This window comes from Triturus cristatus, chromosome 6, assembly GCF_964204655.1.
Source record: "Triturus cristatus chromosome 6, aTriCri1.1, whole genome shotgun sequence".
NCBI classification, from domain to species: Eukaryota; Metazoa; Chordata; class Amphibia; order Caudata; family Salamandridae; genus Triturus; species Triturus cristatus.
In genome coordinates, this window is record NC_140589.1 from 736094303 (window position 1) to 736115399 (window position 21097).

A 21097-nucleotide genomic window follows, 5' to 3' on the forward strand; every position below is an offset into this window, starting at 1 on the left:
TCAATTTTTTTGGGGGGAGTCACACACCCAAAGCGTACCTTTCTCGATCACTGCACGGTACTTAGCCACCAATTGTTGTGTAGGATTCGCATAGGGTGTGCGATGAGTGCGCATTTTCGCGCATTTTCCTGCGCGATTGCTATGCGACCGGTACGTGACTCCAGGCGCATACGCGACACATATGTATTACTTTACGCACTTGCGTTAGGAGTCGTGCACCCAGCGTGTGCACACCAGGGGGCCGTGCTGAGCGCCACGCTGGGTGCACGACTCCTAATTTTACTGTAAAAAAAACAAAAATAGCACCTATCACTAATTTCTATTCTCCCCGGGGACCCTATCCCCCGGGGCTCATATATAACGTTGGGGACCGTGGGGGTAGCCCCAATGCCCCCACGGTCCCAGCCAGCTCCCCGCATCCTTCGGGAGCCGGCATTGTTTTTCCACACGGGGAGCTGCTAACATGCAGCTCCCCATGTGGAAAAGCAAAATGGTTTGAATTTTGAAAGAGAGAGCAGGTTTCCCTGCTCTCTCTTTAAAAATCCACACCAAGTTTGCTAGACAGGGCAGGAGCCTCGGCTCTCGCCCTGCCATAGCAACCAGCAGTGTCCCAGGGGTGGGCACCCCGGGACACTGCAGGAACCGGCCCTGGGGGGTGGCGGTCCCCAGGGCCCTCGAGGGCTCCAGGAGGGGGGCCACGTGGCCCCCCTCCAAAACATACAAAGCCCTGGGGGTAGTGGTCCCTGGGGCTTGGGGGGCCTTTGAGCCCCCCACCTATCTATTTTGCTGGGGGGGTGGCAGTTGAGCCCCCTCACCCATTTATGTTGTAACCCCGGGTGTGGCGGTCCCCGGGGCTGGGGACCCCCTCTGGGCCCCCCATAAAATTTAAAACTTTTGCCCCCGGGATTTGGCCCCCCCAGGGGCTAATTATTAAAGCCCGCACTTCGTTTTATTTATGTTTTTACGGCAAGATCCGCGCACCCTGCGTGTATTTCGTCTAGAGGGTCAGGGTATTTCTACCCTTTTATGTGTTTTACACAGTAGTTCCACTGATTTCTTCAACCTCGCTTCTACCGAGGCACAAAATGGCTGCCAACACTTCCTGGTTTGGAGTGTTGACAGACAGTTGGCAGCCAATTAGCATGCAGCTCGTGATCGAGGGGGTGCGCTCAGGGTGCGCGGATCCAGCGCAGCCATAGATATATATGTGATTTTGATTTTCTCAGGAACTACTGAACGGATGTACACCATTTAAGCAAAAGGCATGACTCTGAACCAAGGTCTACCTTTCTTCCAAATTTGGTGTAATTCCGTTCAGCAGTTCGGGCTGTAGCTGCAACTAAAGGTCCCTATGGAAAATTGCATGGGGAAAACACGTTTTGGGACCCCCCCTTTTTTCTCGGCCCTTGCTTGACGTATCACCCTAAGACTTTCAGGATAGGAGCGGACCGGAGCGGTCCACGAATTTTGAAAATTTCGCGAAGATTTGTCAACCGTCGCCAAAGTTATTCCAAATAGAATGTTGCGGATTTCCTATGGATAATAGGTCCTAACTATGACTACCTACTGGGGACCGCCAGTAGGTAATATATATTTATATATATTGTTGCTAGACTTAACATGAGATCATCAAACACATCTCACATTACTTCAGGTTGTTTGTCACTCTCTATTCCCTCTGTCCAATTACATATTTTATCTTGGCCCTATGATATGTATTGATCTATCATTTTAAGGTCTTAAATTTTGGATCTTTTTAGAAAATGTCTTATTTGCAATGTGGTTTTTATGTATCTATTTATTTATTCATATTTATGATTATTTATTATGATATATATGTCTATCTGATAATTGCACCGATGCTGACATTATGTCCATTGGCACATACATATATTTTATATATATTTTATCTAGACGTACATTCGCATTTCCATTTATCCTTATTTACCAATTCCAACATATCATTAGATTATTTTATTTTTGCACAGTGCACCTTGTAAAAAGTATCAGGCATACCGTATTCACATATGTACATACTTACAACTTTTTACAATACAATTCTGTAGCAGCTATCTACACAATATGTGATGCGATGATGAATCCAGTCTTTAGCTGACCAATGAAATCTAAATGAGTTGGGGTCCTTTTTGCCATTTTTTATGGTGATATTTCACTTCATATACCCACCTATTTGCTCCTTTTCTTTGATTATTTAACTTCAAATTTTAATACAAACGGAAATGATTGAAGTTTTAATATTTGAATTATTGATTGATACAGGACATGTTATTATCATGTTCTGTTCTAGTTTTGTACACTATTATTTCACACACCTTATTAATTTAAAAAAGTTTTGTGTGGATTTAATTGCGGCCTACCGGGGTCGTGGCGAGCTCCCCTGCAAAAAAAGCAGTGTCCAGCGAGTTATTTAACAACGCGACAGGTTTCGACGGTCAAGCCGCCTTGATATATGTATATATGTTGAGCAGATTGGACTACTGCAATGCATTGTTGATTGCAGCTAATGAGTCCTCTCTGGACCGCCTACAGGTAGTGCAGAATACGGCGGCTCATCTAACACAGAACAGCGTCACTCCCCCTTCTTCAACAGCTCAAGCAAGTTCAAGGTTTGCTGCATTGCCCACAAAGCAGTCTGGGATAAGGACCCTATCTACCTCACGGAGAAACTCAACCGTTACATTCCTCGTAGAGATCTCCGCTCTGGTTCAAAATCCCTCCTCAAGATACCTAGGGTCAAGAAGCTAAGGACAGGGGGAAAAGCCTTTTCATATCTGGCTCCCCTATATTGGAACCAGCTTCCCATCTCACTGAGGCAGTGCCCTGACCATCTGCAGTCTAGAAAGGCTTTGAAAACTGTTCTGTTCTAGACTCGCTCTTGTGTGACAGCTTTCCTATGTGGGTCCGTGAGCGCTGGGATACCCCTTCGGGGGTGATTCATGCGCTATATAAATCCATAAAATAAAACAAAAAATAAAATATATATATATATATATATATTTGGGTAACCAAGAACTGTCAACCAATAATGCAAAGCTGCAGTGACAATAGTCCAATTTCCCCCCCTCTTTCCCCCCTATATATAAAAAAAAAAAAATAATATTTTTTTTTTAGATAAATACCAAATGTTTGTATTATACATATTATTTCATACAAACCTTTTTATACACACTTTTTACACAATTTTTATACACTTTTTTTAGGTTACTTCTTAGGATTTTAGTAGAATATTTATATATTTGGGTATTTAAATAGTTTAGCATGGTTTTTAAATAAACAAATACATTTTAGGCACAACAATGAATGCAAAATGATATGAGCATTAGCTATACATCATAGCAGTGATAAAAAAAGATATTTAAATCTGGATGTCATGAACAATGCTTTCAATACATTATTTTAATATATTATTTTAATATATTATGCCAATTTTCATGTATAAAAGTTTTAAGTATTTATACTAATATTAGTGAAACTCTATCATGTTAAAGGATAATGTAATTTGTATATATATTGTTTGCGCATTTGAAATAACTGCCAAAATATTTTGTCTATGTCTATGCTAAAATATGCACTGAGCACTTGTCACTTTAAGGGCTAACAACATTGAAGTAAGCAAAAAAGAGGTGAAAAAACGGTGAAAAAAACTATGCAAATGTAAATGAGAAAAAGAGAGAAAAAAATGCTTGTGTATAAAACAGGATGCATCTGGTCAAAGCGCATCATGTGATCAAGGCACTTCCTGGTGCTGAAACGCGTAATGCTGCCAAACGCTATGATGGACGAATGAGATTAAAATAAAAATCTGCACCTTACCCGTGGTTCGTGCTCCTTGCAGAAATCTAAGAGGCAGTTGGAGTACATACACTACTGGTGAAAGGAGGGGTCCAAACCGCCTTTTCCCCATGTAATTTCTATTGGGAGGTTGCAGTTTTTGAACATGACTACAGCCCGAATCGCCCAGGCCTGGCCTCAGTACTGGATGCCCTAGTCCCACCCAGGGCACCCAGTTTTTTCACGTTGGGGAACACTGGGGAACATGAAGGCCCCCACGGTCCCTGCTGGCTTCTCGCCTCCTGTGGAAGCCGGAATTGCTTTTGGAGAGAGGGAACTGCTAACATTCAGCTACCTCTGTCCAAAAGCAATTCTGCTCTGCTTCGCGCATGTGAGATGCATTTTACATGCTCTCTCTTCCACAAAGCGGAGCAGTGTTTGCTATGGCTTGGTGGGAGCACCCTAGCAAACAGCAATGTCCCGGGGGTAGGCACCCCGGTTATTGCAGGAGCCGGCCCTGGCGGGTGGCAGTTCCCAGGATCATCTAGGGCTTCAAGAGGGGGGACGTGTGACCCTCTCCAATGTTAAACATAACATAAACATAAAAAATAAATTGACTGGGCCTCGGGGATGGGGACCCCGGGGCCGAAATCAGCCTGGGGAGGGGGCCACACGGTCCCCCTTCCCTTTACAAAACTTATAAATTGAAAGGGACAGCCTGGGGAATGGGGTCCCCGGGGCATATATCGGCCTCGGGAGGGGGGCCACATGCCCCCTCCCTTTTTATTTATTAAAACATAACAAAAGGGTCAGGCCCCGGGGGATGGGGTCCCCGGGGCCCAAAAGCACCAAGGTAAGAGGGCCCACACAGCCCCCTTTCCTAAATAAATTTTTAAAAAATTATAACCGGCAAATCGCCAGAGGTCCAGCCCCCTTTCTGCAATACTCTGCAAATGCACCTCCTGGTGCGCTTTTGGTTGGGGGATGAAGTCCCCGTCGCTGCTGAGGGTCCCCGGGGACCAACTAGCCCATTAAGTACCTCCAATAAGCCCCAGAAAGTGGGATTGCTGAAAGGTGGTTGGTAACAGGAGGGCTAGTTGGCCCCCAGGGACCCTCAAGAGGCAAGGGGACTTCATCCCCTAACTAAGAGCGTGCCAGGAGGCTCGTTTGCAGAGTGGTGGAGAAAGGGGCGTGCCCTGCGACCACCTCTCAGCAATACCACTGTTTGGGGAATACTGGAGGTAACAGGCCCCTAAAGACCCCCAGCAGTGAAGGGGACTTCATCCCGCAACCAAGAGCATGCCAGGAGGCATGTGTGCAGAGTGGTGGACAAAGGGGGCGTGGCCTGGTATCAGAACTCAGCAATACTGCTGTGAGGGACTTACTGAAGGTAATAGGAGGGGTGGTTGGCCCCAGGGATGTCCTTGGGGACCAACTATCCCTTCTGTTACCTCCAGTAAGTCTCACACAGTGGGATTAATAAGAGGTTTTTGGAGGCCACGCCCCTCTTTCTCCACTACTCTGCAAACGCGCCCAGTGGTGCACTACTGTTTAGGGGATGATTCCACTTTACTCCTGGGGGACCTTGGGGGCCAAGAAGCTTTCCTGGTACCTACTGTAAGTCCTCCGCAGTGGAATTCCTGAGCACTGGTTCCAGTGACTGTGAGTGTTTTTTAAAAGTTTATGAGTGTTAAATATAATTTCCAAGGTGTATTGGTGAAACAGTGGGTTTATGAGTGACTTTATGGATGACTCAGTGTGTGTGTGACTGACTGTATAAGTGAGTGATGAGGTGTCTCTGTGAATGTATGGGTGAGTGACAGGTTGTATGATTGTGTATATCTGTCTGTCAGTTAATGTCTAAGTGGGTGTATGAGTGTGTTAGTGGGTATGTGAATGGCTAGATGGGTGATTGATTGGTTCTTTGACTACGTCTCTAGTTGTCTGGGTGTCTGTGTGTGTGTAGGTGAGGAGGTGTGTGACTGCCTGTATGGATCAGTGAGTGGGTGAGTCAGTGGCTGTATAGGGGTATGGTTGTGTGTGTGAAAAGTGATTGAGTGTCTGTATGGCTGTATCAGTGATTGAGTGCATGTGTCAGTATGGGTGAGCAATTGAGTATGTGAAAGGCAGCATAGATGAGTTAAGGGGATATATGAGTGACTGTATGCGTGAGTGAGTGAATGCGATAGTGGCTATATAGATGAGTGCATGCTTCTGTCAGTGACTGTATAGCTAAATGAGTAGGTGTTCCTATTTCTATGAGTAAGTAGGTGGATGTGTAACTGTTTGGTTGAGTAAGTGGCTGTATGATTGACTGTATGGGGGAGTGTCTAGGTGTATGAGTAGTCTGATGGGTGACTCACTCAGTGTGTCAGCATCTGTAGGAGTGGCTATGTCAATGGCTGTATTAGTGAGTGAGTGGGTGGGTCTTTGAGTGGAAGTATGTGTGAGCGAGTGGATGTTTGTATAGATCAATGAATCAGTGAGTGGGTGTGTAAGTACTGGTATGGCTTTGTGAATGGTTGTGTGGGAGCGGCAGTGGGTGTATAAAAGATTCAACAGTGGTGTGAGTGGGTGCGTCTTTAGAAACATGGTGAGACTTGCAACAGTGACATGGGAAGGGTTTCTTTTTTATATTTGGCTAGGCCCAACATTCTGAGCAGTCGGTGAATAATGAACCTGCCAGAGAAAAGTGAGGTTTAAGACATGTTGGAAGAGGGATTAGGGATTAGGTTACTTCGTATGAGTCTCTGGAAAGGTACACTTGAAGTAGGCCATATAAATGTAGGTGTTTGCTTGCAATGGAAAGTGCACTCTGTCAATTTTAAAGGTCTGTGTGCTCTTGTTACTCAGGTTTGTGCCTACATGTACATGTATTCTGACACGTGCTGTGCGTCTGAAGATCCTAGCTTAAAAACCTGGTAGCTTCTCATACAGGCAGATAAATCTTCTCAGTTCCGCTCCATCATGCAGTAGCAGAGGGAGACATGTCTTACCTATGTAGGAAACTACACAAATATTCTTCCATTCTCTCATCCAATCAACCAGACACTATGAATGCACTCACGCACAAGTCATGCACTCATCCAATCACAAAGGCTCTACTAGTACACTCAACCATTCACTCAGGCACTACCCATGCACTCATCCAATCACCAAGGTACTAGTCCTGCACTCATCCATTCAATCATGCACTACCCATGCATTCATCCAATCACCCAGGCAGTACCCTTGCACTCATCCATTCGCTCAGGCACTACCCATGCACTCATCCAAGTCCCAGGTACTACCCTTACACTCATCCAATCACCCAGGCGTTACTGATGCACTCAAACAATCACTCAGTCAGTATCCTAGCACTCATGCATTCACTCAGGTCCTATCCATGCACTCTTCCAATCACTCAGACACTACACTTGCACTCAATCATTCACTTAGATACTACCTATGCACTCATCCAATCAGTCACGCACTATCCTTGCAATCAACCATTTACTCAGGCACTATGCATACACTCCAGCATTCTCTCAGGTACTACCCAAGCACTTATCCAGTCACCCAGGCACTTCCCATGCACTCATCCAATCACTCAGGCACTACCCATGCACTCATCCAATCATTCCCCTGTATCATGGCCAGGTAGCATCTTGCAGCCCATTTTTGTAATAAAACAAACTATTTACTGCGCACACACACACATATATATATATTTAGTTACAAAAAAACAGGTTTCAGGGACGTTATAATTAGCAATTAGCATTTAAAAAACCTTAGAAATTCAATGAAAAAACACAGGTTTCAGGGACGTTATCAACATTTTAAAAAACTTAAGATATTCACTGAAAAAAACAAAGGTTACAGGAACATTATAGTTAGGCTGACATTTCACTCATACAAAACCAGAGAAATTCAGCTGTTATAGTTAGCTGAGCGAACTATAACTTGCCCCCGCCGCAATGCACTGTTGATGACGTCACATATTTCATCTCTCATGACATCCCTGGGGCATGGACCTGATCTATGACATCACTCATGACATCACTCATGACATCCCTGATCAGGTCCATCCCCCAGGGGGAAGCAAAACTTAGCCCTTTGTTTACGCTAGCCCTGTTGGGCCTGGTGTAATGATCTTTGGCTTGTTTTGCTCCTCTTGTTGACAATCCTTTTAAAACATTTACATTTCCTGGAGCTTTATTTCTTGACTTTTACCCCACCAAAGAAGCAGAGCTCAGCACTTGCCTCCTGCCCTTTTGTTCCATGCTCAGGACAGATCCTCTTCCTAATGCCCGGGTTCTCCTTAATCTGGGGTCTCTTCCACCAGTACCCCACAGCCCTCAAAGCGGAATACTCTACCTGCCTCAAATCTTCAGGCCCCACGGCCTCCTTTGTCACCAGCACGACACTTGTGTGGTGGCAGAAATCAGGGAACTGCCCACTAATGATGGTTACCTCTCTGCAGGCCCAGTCCTCCGAAGTCCCAGGGGAGTTCTTCTCATCCAGGGTCCCCCAGCAGATTCATCCCTCTTCTGTGCCTCAGAGGTTGGAAGGGTATCCCATGGCTCTGATTGTCCATGGTAGGGGCATAACGCAGGCCCCAGTAGGCCCTCTGGCATACATGGCCCCCAACTATTCTGGGGGCCCCCATGAACCCAAAACTAATTAAAATCTCTGTGATCTAGGGCCCCTCACGCATTCTGCCGGGAGCCCTCTCATCCCATTCTGCAGTAGAACCCCATCATTTTATCTTACTCCACTGGGCTGCATCATTTGACTCTCAGCCTAGCGATGTGCTACAACAGGGTTCTCCAAAATCAGTCCTGGAGGGGCGGATCCATGCCAGATTTTCAGCATAACCACATTTAGATAAATTTAGATATCATGAAAATATGGCATGGATCCATATCCGATATTGGAGAGCCCTTTGTTAAAAATTCAATCTTAATTTTCATTACGGTCGCTCTTTGTTACAGAAAGCCTACATTTTCATGCATATTCCAACAAGCACGGCACAAACAGAATTGGCACAAACAGCAATTGGTCCCACAGGTAAAAACTGGTAAGCAGAGGCCTTCCTCCTCAAGAGACCTGTTAGTGAGCAATGCAAAGAGTCCTCTTGGGAAGCAACGAGCAGCCACACAAAGAGAATGATGAACAATATTGAATTGCTTTTTTTCTGCATTTGAAGAAAAGAAAATAAGAAATAGTCACAGAGAGCTAAAGTGCACTAGCCATGACCTCCTTCCCTAAGGAAGGATCATTCAAGAAAATTAACCATAAACATTGTCAGGGTGGGCTCAATGATTTCTTCTTTAAATTCATGTTTGCCTTGAAGTCTCACTTAAGCTAACACTTATGATGTAATCACAACTGCTTTCTCTAGGGATTTCCTGTTGCAGATTAGCAAGTACTTGTGTTCATAACGATTTGAAAAATGATTGAGTAAATACCATGGGAGATTTACAGCTGACCTGATGACAACGTGGGAGGGGTTTATGGCTTTACGAGCATAAAACCCATCAGCGGGCAGTACTTTTCCTTCTCTTATCGCTGGTATCCTTAACGTAAAATATTATCAGCAGTCTGCCAAAGCATATCCAGAGAAAACAGGTGGTCCTTCCCAAATGAATTGAAAACAATTCTTTTAAGTCTCCACATCACAATTCAGTGCACGATTCTTATACAGCGACAGCACAAACTATTCCTGGCCAAAACATGTATAAAAATAAAAATAAAACATGGCAGCTGGTTGCACTGATGTCAACACCATGGCTAAAAAATGGCACCTTGATGAGACTGGTCAATATTCAAGATTTGTGAGTTTTGTAATGCTCCTTCTCGCCACAAGACAGTGGCTTATGGCTCCAGTGCAATGGTCTGGGATATTGACCTAAACAGAGGAGGGAGGGAGCAGGAAACATTTTCAGGCATGGACAAGGAAGACAACTGCCCAGGAGCCATATCAATCCCAAGTCCCCCCTCCACCCCCCCCACCCCGATTCTCTACCTCAACTTCACTCCAGTCCTCTGGCTATATCTGCCCCTTTTTCTCTCTACCTATTTATACCACCCAGCTCTCTACTTGTTCATATATCTTCTTTTAGGCTGAAACTACCAGACAGAGCAACCTGTCTGGTAGAAAAAGACATATTGTCAGCTTACCAGAAACTTACAGGGGCTTAAAGGACACTCATTGCTCAGCATTGGTTGGCTTTAATGTTGCTCTCATTTGCTTGCTTCTAATTCAACCGCTTGTCTTTTCTGTCTTCTTCCATTTTGTGTTTGTTCCTCCCTTGGAGCATACCCTCTTAGCAATACTCTTGATTTGGCTGACTTGCGTTCTTCCACTGCTCACATTAAAGGTACTGTTTTTTTTCTTTTTGTTTAAGCACTCCATTAGAGTAAATATATTTTTCATCTCTCTCCCTCTTTCCTGTGTCCTCCCCTAACTGCATCCTTGTGCTCTGTGTTTCTTGTATACTACTCACCCATCCCCTGCACTATGTGTTGTTCCCTTCCTCCTGTGCTCCTCCCTTGGCTTTCTGCATTACTTTTACTCTTGTGTGATGCATGTTCTCTTCTGCGTTTTCCCACTGCACTCTGTGTCCTTCTTCCTTAGCCCTCTCTTCATCATGTACTTCTTTTCCCCCCTCACATTGCTCCCTCCCTGTGATCTGCTTTTCCTCACATGCTGTTTTTCCCCTTCTCTGCCGCTCTCCCCACCTGCTTGTTCTTGGCACCTCCACGTCCTGAAGTCCTTTAAAAAAAAATAAAAAAGAAATGTGCACCTTCGGGCAAAAAAATCTTCATTTTTTAAATGTACCGATGATCAGTGAATAAAAACAAAGAAACTGGTGATTTTGTCATTCCCTTCACACACACATTTGTACCCACCTTTTTTCCCCCAAACAATTCCAATGTTGCACAGCAAAGGGAAAATGCTTTTTACTTCCACCCTTAAAGTGTACAGCACCACGAAAAACCATAAAATTCATTGGCAAAGCTGATAAGACCAACAGGGGAAACCTATTGGCTTTGCCAATGTTTTTTCTATCTCACCTATCTCTTGCCGTATAATTTCTGACTCTCTACTTTACCTATTCCTCCTTACATCTATGTCTACTACTTTTTCCCTTTAACATACTCCCACCTCTCTCTGTCTACTTTGCCTCTTCCTACCTCTGCACTCTGTAGCTCACCTCCGTCTAAATCACCTTTCTTTCAACACCCCTACCTCATCTGGTTTTATCGCATATCTCTCTAATATCCAACCACTAAATCACAGCTCAGTTGCAGAACAGAGAATGCTAGTTGTGAATCTGGTTTTATTTCATGATTACACTTAGCTTTTTATTAAAGCTGCAATTTCAAGCGGTATGTGCATAAGTCTTATTTTAATATTATGTACTAGTCAATGAAACATCCACTAAGTTATCTTTATTTTGTCTGTCTACCACGGTGGGAACAAGCCGAGCAGACACAGAATACCACATAAAATGTAATAAAATAAAAATAATCTAGATACAAATGGTCCTTGGTAGTGCTTGTTTAAGCTTTATTTGACACTATTTATTTGGTGTACCCTGAACAGCTTGAGGTTTCAGCTGTTTGTGTGGCCTTATTTCTGAATCTTTGACATATAATTTAGTATTGGTTGGCATCTTGTGAGTTTGTAATAGTTGAACATGGGTAATACATTCAAAGTTGTTCCAAACATGCCATGCCAAGGGCCCCAAGGATTTTTACAGTGGCTCTGGCAAGAGAGAGCAGTTAACAAAAAGTGCATGCAAGTGTTTTTTTTGTACTCACGATTTGCCCAAAGAAGTGGGGTATGGACATGTGGATGTTAGTGGGCATGTGTGTGTTTATAGGCATTTTCATACTTTCACTGCTAGGATTCATATGCATTTCTAAGCACTTTATGACATATTTATACTTCCTCACAGGTTTTTATCTCACACGATAAGGACTTCTTACTCGTTATTGTCCTACTCTTGCTGCAGCTCTTCTGGTGTCACTGCTACCTGCTTTCCTATGCCAACCTATTATTGCCAACTCTGATTTACATTGGTGAGCGCTTGTTCTTTATATAGGTATAGAGGCACCTGATTGCAGGGCCGTCTTAACAGCATCATAGGCTCCCGGTCAAAGCAGTGCACTGGGCCTGCCTACACAACCACTCACAGGAATAAAAATGTTTAACAGAAAATTAATGTTAAATACTGGTCTGCATGGGGCCCCTATGATCGTGGGGCCCCTGGGCAACTGCCCAGCGTGCCTATCTGTTAAGACGGCACTGCCTGATTGTACATCTGTTATTCAGCCACCAAACAGACAAAAAATTAAAATTGCACAGTTTGCCCCCTTTTTCTTCAAAGTTCGCTACAAGGTGCAAAATCGCAACCACTTGCGAAGATGCTCAGGCTTGCTTGGCTCCATAAGAGTACTGGAAAAGTTTTAGTAGCTCTTCAGAAATATCTGTAAAACAATTATAGCTTTTCTCCATTTATTTCACCAATATTTCCAAATGTTGCTAAAGGGAGAAGCCAAGCTTGCTTGCTTCACTTGCATTCTATATTTTGTTTGTGGCAGCAGAGTACATCCCACGATTCTGAACGTTTTATTAACCACCACTTGTTCTCTTAAAAGAGCCAAACCAAGCTGAAATTTAGTATTTGAAGCCCAGGGCATCTGCAATCCCCAAACTATAGATAGGAGATAAATCCTTGGATCATAGAGATCCCCGACTCAACACCAATGACGTAAACACTAATAACCTCATGCAGATCCCCATTACACAGCCCTCTCTCACCAACCCCAAATCACACCTGAAATGCATGTTACTCAACTGTAGATCAGCTGTGAAACATGCCACGGACCTGGCCGACCTCATCCTTGCTCAGGAACTACTTATCCTCACCGAAACTTGGCTCAGCGACTCCTCAGGTCCCATCCTTGACATTCTAGTCCCTCCAAGCTACATTATCAGACTCGATAGAGTCAAGAGAACAGGAGGTGGCATAGCCTGTATCTACCTCAATTCTCTCTCAGCTAAACAGTCCCCATCAGCAAATCTCTCTTCTTGTGAATACATATGCATTGACATCACTAGCAAACATAGACCCTTATGCAACCTACACATCGTCTACCACCTGCCAGGAGACAACCTCCCCCTAAACAAACTATGGAAACTATCTCTTCCAACCAGGGCCGACTACTTCAATCTCCATTGGAATGACCCGCATGACCAGGCGGTTAACAGCCTCAAAAACATCCTAACTGACCTCGGACTAACTCAATTTGCGACAGTCCAACGCACAACCTAGGCTCATCCCTCGACCTAATAATCTCCAATCCCAACTCCATTCAGCTCGAATCTATTCTGCCCTGTGACTGGTCAGACCATCACTATATAGCCTTTTGTATCCTAGAAAGCTGGAGCTCCAAACGAGCACAACCACTAAAACAAAAACATTGGAAAAGAACGCTCCAAAACACAAACATAAACGAGCTCATATCTCACTGCAGTATCGCCCTACCTCCGCCTACAAACATGTCCGATGTTCACGACCTCACTGAGCACTACAACAACTTCATGTTGTCTGCCCTGAATGCAACTGCCCTCCTCCAACTAAAAGACAATCCATCAAAGACTCCAAACCATGGTTCAATGACAACCTAAATACTGACAGACGCAGCATGAGATTAGCAGAACGTGCTTGGAGATTCGCTCCATCCATTGGTCTACTAAAAACCCTAAGGCTAAAAAGGAGTAGGTACAACAAACTCATCAGAGCTGCGAAAGCAACTTTCTTCAAATCCCAACTTGACAAAGCCAAAAATTGCCCGAAAAAGCTGTTCCAGTTAATTAAGTCACAACCCAATGACACTCCTCTCCAATCTTCTCTCATCTCCTGCCCTCAGCCAAACTGTGATGTCGTTGCTGATTTCTTCCTTGAAAAGGCAAGTAAGATTGAATCAGATCTAAAGTCAGCCCTGATCGAGCTCTCACCCTCTCCTGATTCCTTTTACCCTCGACCCCTATTACGCCTTCCTGTCTCTCCCCTAAAAACAAAGCCTTGTGGAATCAATTCACACCTATCAATGACACTGAAATCCTCAGCATGCTCTCGACCCTGAAACCTTCAAATCATTTCAATGATCCCCTCCCCCCAAATTCTTTAAAGAAATGATAGGATCATTAGTCCAGCTCTAGCCCAAGATCATCAATGCTTCTCTTCATCAATGTGAGATCCCTGACTGCCTGAAGGTGAGCCTAGTTCTCCCTATTCTCAAAAAACCCACGGCGGACCCTGAAGACCTGAATAACTATCGACCAATCACAAACATCCCTACACGGGCAAACTCTGTCAGAAATGTGTACATGAACAACTGCGCAAACACATTGAGCAATTCCAACTTCTCAACCAATTCCAATTGGGCTTCCGTCCCAACCACAGCACTGAAACAGCCATCACTCATATAGTGGACGACGCTCTCACTTTGCTTGACCAGAATGAATCCTGCCTATTCATTCTAATCGATCTCTCATCTGCATTTGACACAGTCAAACACGACAATCTACTTAAACTTTTGGAATGTAGGATGGGGCTATCTGGCACTATGCTAAAATGGCTTCCCTCTTTCCTCAACAACAGAACACAGGGAATCAAATCCAATCAAACTCTATCCAACTCCAGTCCCTGCACTCTGGGTGTTCCCCAAGGGTCCTTGCTCTCCCCCACGCTCTCCAACCTTTTCATTGAACCACTTACGGTAATCCTCCAAGCATCCAACATCCAAACCACATGTATGCGGATAACACCCAACTGTACATGAAAATCGCTTCCCCTGAAGATATCAAGTCACTCAACGAAAACTTGCACAAAACCATTAATTGGCTAACCTTCAACCACCTCAAACTAAATGCCCTTAAAACGGAATTCCTCCTCATTTCTCCCACTAGGCAAACCCCCACTGTTGAGAAATATCTAAGAAACCTCACTGCTCTCATATTGCACACCTCACATCATTGATTCCACGAAATCACTGGGAATTGTGCTAGATAAGAACCTAAACATGCAAGATCACATCAGAGCATCTACCAAAGGAGCGAACTTTCAACTTAGCTTACTAAGAAAACTCAAACCCTACCTTCTCTAAGATGACTTTAAATCTGCGGTACAAGCACTAGTCATCTCAAGACTCGAATACGGCAGTGCTACGCTATGCAGACTTCCGAAACTCAGCTTAGCCACCCTCAGAGCATCTCTGAATGCCACGACTAGGCTCATGAATGGCTCCAAGAAAACCAACCACATCTCTCCGGACCTCAAATCGCTTAACTGGCTTCCATTTGAATCAAGGATCCAGCTAAAAATTGCATGTATGACCCATAGTGCACTGCACTTCAACACTCCTCTTTACCTAACAAATAAGCTCGAACTATTGGGTGGCTCCCAGCCTTCTAGGAGCACCAGCACATTGCTGCTCAAGCCGAAGAAATTTAAAAAGGTGAAAACTTAGAAGCGCAAAATCTCTGGTATTCCCCCTAGAATTTGCAACTCCCTAACTGTGGAAACAAGATTGATCCCCTCAACATTTCTTCAACAGGAAAGTGAAAGCTCAAATGATGAACACTGCGATGAACTAGATGCTTTTCTCCTTTTGTCCCCTTCCTTGTTTAGCCGACTAATCTGCCACCTGCCATTTGATACGGCCTCAGTGTCACCAGCTATTATGTTATTTTATACCTGATGTATATTGCTCTACTTTTCTCTCACAGCTATCTACCCATGTCTTACGCAACCCATACGGAAAGCGCTCTGATACCCAATTGGGTCATGTTCGTGCTATACAAAACTTTAAAAATAAATAGATAATCTGGCCCTATCAGCTGTGCGCCGCGGTTTTGATTCGGTTTGCAACTGCCAAAAGATATGGAGATGGAGGTGCCCACAGTGCAAGAGCTGGACTCCCTCAAGTATTCGGATTTATAGAGACTGGCGAAGACGGTCTGGCTGAAGGCGAATCTCAAGGCTTATAAACTGCTGAAGTCTCTCAAACAACATTTTTTACATGAACCAAAGGGAGAACACCTTGAGCAAAATGCTGAAAGCAGCCAGTCTTCTATCATGCTTACGTATGAGGACGAGTTGAACAGCAGCCAAGAAAAGGAGCATGTCACGGTGGCCCATGTCACAAAACTTCGTAGAGGCCGAAAGGTAGAAGAAATCCATAGGCATCTGAAGGTGAAAGTGATGTTAACACAGCGAATACCAATGAAGTTAAACCCTCTGAAGATCAACAAAAACCTTTTGTAAACACCCAGTCCAAGGACAGGATTTCTGTCAAGGGAAATGGAAATAGGAGCCGCCCTGAGGATCAAACTGGCCCTGAAAATCAAACTAATGATGCATTGGCTCCTGGTGGAAAACTCCCAAGCTTGTTGGACGTCACCTGAAATTGAGGAGTTTTGGGACAAAACCCACAATACCAAACTTTAAGAAATTGCATAAAGCACATTTTTAGACAATGGAATCAATTGACACATTTGTAGAGAGAAACAAGAAGCCTCTTGAGGCTCTTAGCAATCCAAATCAAGTTATAAAGTCAACCCACGCTGCTAGAAAGGAAAACCCAGAGGCTAAGATTAAGAATTCTGGCAAACCTGAAATACAAAAATGCACTGAAGATTTTAAAGCTGGACAAGGCATTGAGGACACAGTCACTCAATCAGTAAACGAAAAGCCAACAGATGGTAACTTGGTAAAATCGTCTCCTAATAAAAATGTTCCACGTTATGAGAGGCATCTGTCGAGACCTGCTGATTCTCAATTGGAAGCCATAACCCCAAATCTATAGAAATTGAAAGCATCTCATTTTGAGAAGATGTCCATGTTGGATGAGTACTTGGATCGCAAGAAGGAACGTCTTAATGCCATTACCAACTCCATCCAAGAGGTCAAGATGTTGGCAGATAAGAAAACTGTTCTTAAACAAGGTGGCAAGAAATTATTTGTTAGCAATTTAAAGAAAATTGGAAACAGTGTGGCACTTTTTAGCCCAGTGCCTCCAAGGAACAGACATTCTATTATTGGGACACCAGCCAGCCAAAGACACTCTCCATGCACCTCAGTAAATCTTGCAAATTTGAGCTTCTTAACTGAGAAAGCCACTTTCAAATCTTCCGTCCTGTCATCATCCAAAATGAATGTCCTGTTCTCAGAGACTACAAAAGACAATGAACACAAGCGGTGTTTATTTAAGACACCGGCACGGCAGTCTCCTTATGTTCACATTGAAACTGACACTCCAAACAACAAACAGATGAAGAGCAATCCTATAAGGAAGAGTTTTGGGAAGCATTTAACTCTTGAGCCAGTACTAGAAAAATGTAAAACTGGAGACTTTACACCATTCAAAATTCATGAGTGAGAAAGCGGAGGCACCAAGTACGTATAAAAAGTCTTTTGACATTAAAGCAAGTCTTGCAAGACCACTCAGTTATGAACCACTCAAAGGGAAATTGAAACCATGAAATGATAGCAATGAAACTCAAGATCTGTAACTAAATCCATGATCCGTACCCTCAGATCACTTACAAAGGATTATAAAAAGTCACCCTTCAAACCAGAGAGGCAAGGTGCAATAAGCATGTGAAGGGAAGGAAAGCTAAAAAGGATGAAGCAATTGGTACGCGTAGAGGAATAATCATGACCTAATGTTTTGTGCTGCATTTTCACTTTGATCTTGTTGTGATCCGATCAAATGTACATTGTGTCCTTAATTGGTACTGCTTGTAAATATTTTATTGTTTTGAGTATTATCTAAGTGCCACTTAATACAATACTAATCTAAATCTGATGGCTACGTAGAATAAACAGGTAGATTTTAAACAAGTGGTGTGTGTAAGAACCCTTACAGTCTTAACATTGTTTAAAAAAAAAAAAAGAATACTACTTTTTGCCTATAAATAGTTTGGAGTGTAAAACAACGTTGTCCTTGGACTAACAGGTAGTTTTTACCTAGAGCCTGCATGTAATTTTACCCACCAGATAAAATCTTATAATTTTGTATACTGTTAATAAACAGTTTTTCGTATTTAAATCATAAAACCTCCTCCTTGTGGCTACTACTTGATTCAGTAAACATCACCATCGCAAATAGATAAATGCAAGCGGCTGTTTTGCTCAAAGCAAAAGTGAAACCAAAGACCATTAGGTTCTGTAGACAGTGAAACAGATACATTGGATGAGTTCAGTTTTCCTAGTCTGCAACCATATCCTATTTTCTTGTCTCAAAGATACTTACTGTTTGGATTCTTTTCAAATCAATGTAACAAGCCAGACCGAAGGCATTTAAGAAAAAAGTCTCATTCGCAGTAAAGCGTACATAGAATTCTGACAAACTCAATATTTGGAATTTTTACTGACCCGTGTATGGAACGGATCTGACCCTTACCCAGGAGGACAAGCAGCAGGGCACAGTAAACTATAGCATGAATTAAGGTTGACTCATGGAAGTGAGCCACGCAGTGGCCACGAGGACCTTGCAGTACAGCTAGCAAGATACAGACTGAAGACATTTGAGTAACAAGAGTGTTGAGGACTCATAAGAGAAATTCAGAATGTGAGTGTGGCTAGCATGTTTCATTCAGACCTTCCCCATTCCATCCATAATTTGTGGGAATGTATGACGCCTGATTTAAAGCCCAAAAGAGTTAGGCAGATTTTCTCCCTTTTACTTTAGGCAGTAATAAAGTCATGCTGGGATGAGGATGGCCACTTTGATTACAAAACCAACCTCTGGCCCATGCTATCCTTGAAATATCACAGTTAAATCAGCGATGGGGCGCTCTGCCCCATTACAGTCCTCTACCTGCAAATGACAATCAGGTGATGGATTGAGAGCCCTATGCCCCTAGGGTTGTGCTGTTCATGAGATGCAGTCTTCTATAGTTTGGTACTCACAGTAGAAAAGTGTGGCACAAACCCATTACAGTGCCAGTAGTTTCCATTTCAACTCTGGCTTTAGAGACAAGTCGAAGCAATAACAGGTATCTCGATGAACTGTGACAGTAACCCCCTTTTTCATACCATGGAAGTCCAAGACCTGGTTAGACTCAAACTCCCTGAGCCCTCCCCACTTGTACCCCAGACTGTTTAGAAACTATTGGACAAAAATCAGAGCTACCATACGATATGCATTAAACATAGGGCTCCCTGTTTCATGTTATTTATGGTCATTTCTGTCTGTATACCCATTTATTTTGTCATCAGTGAAAAGAAATTAGGTTACTACTGCTATATGTTTACATTTATTTAACTTATATACACTCACATTTTGATGTGCCTGGGGTTTCAGTGTACTTGTGTACTCGTAGCCAATAAAGCAATACACTCCCCTGTCAGTGAAAAAAAGGAGGTTACTTTACCTTTGTGAATCGGGCCCATGGTCACATGCACACAGAAAACAAGCTACAAAATTTCACACTTGCACTCAAGCATTGTCAAAAGCAATAAAGAATGCTTACTGCAGTGCAAAAAATGAAAAAGAATTAATTGACTTGTCTTTATAATGCATGTATGAGAAAAACAAAAATGTAATGTGTGGTGAAAGAGTACACCTTTCAGGAGTAAAATAGTCCCGTGTGCACTCCAATGAAGGCAGAAGGATAAACTCAAAATATAGTAGAAAGAAGATAAGATTTAAATATTCCTGTTTGCTGATCCAGATTTAACCAGCTATGTGTCAACCCAATGGTTTAAGACTCCAGAGCCAAAAAAGCCAATGGCTCAATAAGGGAGAACCAAAGCCCTTTAGGGTAAGCGTAGAATGCAATAGGTCCGACCTGAATAGTGCAAGTGTCATTATATGTCAAACTTAATTAGTCTATTCACCTCCACAACAGCTTAAGCAAGAGGGCTGATTGACAGCACCTGGCCCACACCCCTCACTTGCTGCATCTCTTCAAGACACCAATCAAATGCAAGTCAGCACCATAAGAAAGCCAACTACAGATATAAACATTTTCCACAATGTTGTCAGTGTTTGTTGTGCTGCCCCTTATCCTGAGGAATAACTACTTGAAGTAGGAGACAAAAAGGACATGGTGTATATGAGGAAGAGACAGTAGAAAGATGCTACTTCCCTCCAGGTGTGATCCTGGAGGGAAGTGGAAGCACCTATTCTGCAAGCACCAGCCTGCTTCAGACCATCCCTTCCCACATCTAATTGCTGGCTGTTCCCCACTTCTTGGCCACTGGCTCCTGAAAAAGACAAGCAGGCCAGGGCTATAATCTCAAAGGCAAACCAATCCCAGAGCTTGTATCAGGTACTAAGATACATTACCAGTTAAGTGCAGCAGACAATCACCATTCCAGAGTCACTTCAGTGCACACAATGGGGACTTCCAAGGCATAGCTCATTTCACCTATTTGGGGAACCATTTTCTGCAGGTCACACACCAGCTCCACAGACAGAAAGCTCACCATTATTACTGGCACTCAATGTGCCAGCCGGTGGCGCCAGGGGCTGCTTCATTAACATAGGCTCCTGTCTTTCCTAGTGCAACACATGACAGCATCATTTTCCACCAGTTGCCTCATCAACTGTTTGCTGTGATCACCAGGAGCCGCATGTTACAATATTGCCTGGTGATTATACACAGGGGCTGCATGTGCATGAGGGGCATGACTTCACAGCAATTGGCATTACAACTTTCCCTACATGACCCCTGAGGAAAGTGGTCAATGCTCACATGGGTGAGATGTGAAGAGATGTGATGGTACTCTATGAATCCACGACTTTTTTGCATGTGATGGTCTACATTGTGTGTTCTCCATCTCCTCATCTCCTATAGGCATCCGAACACTGCGTCTCAACAAAAGTATAAAAGAGCCCTGACACAGGGCATCCTGGAGAAGCCATGTGGCATCCTCAAGTCATGCTTTAAATGTCTGGTTTCATTGGGAGTAGATGGCACTTTACTCGCCTCTCCTGTTGCATATTGCACAGTATCAGCCTGCAATAGGCCAAACAGTAACACAATACCTGGCACTACAGCGCCCACACAGCCCCACAAGCCTGCCCACTGCAGAAAGGTCAAGGTCTGCATGTGCGCGTCGCGACCAACTTGTGATTTCCCATCTCAGCGCAGCCAGTTGTCTGGGTGATGACTCACTCAACGTGAAAGGTCAGAGTTGAGTCAATGATAAAAGGCGGTTTTTATCTTTGTTCACACTAAACATCCAGAGACACCACTGTCGAATACACTATACACAGCCCTGTGAGCACATAACAC

The 21097-nt window shown here is 43.6% G+C and overlaps 1 protein-coding gene and 1 pseudogene across 1 annotated transcript in view; one reads left to right on the top strand and one right to left on the bottom strand.

The window, feature by feature from the left end:
* PKIB (cAMP-dependent protein kinase inhibitor beta) overlaps positions 1-21097 on the bottom strand; it is a 521954-nt gene that overhangs the window by 458589 nt on the left and 42268 nt on the right. The window lies entirely within an intron of this gene.
* LOC146817797 (nucleolar and spindle-associated protein 1-like) lies at positions 15732-17516 on the top strand (annotated as a pseudogene).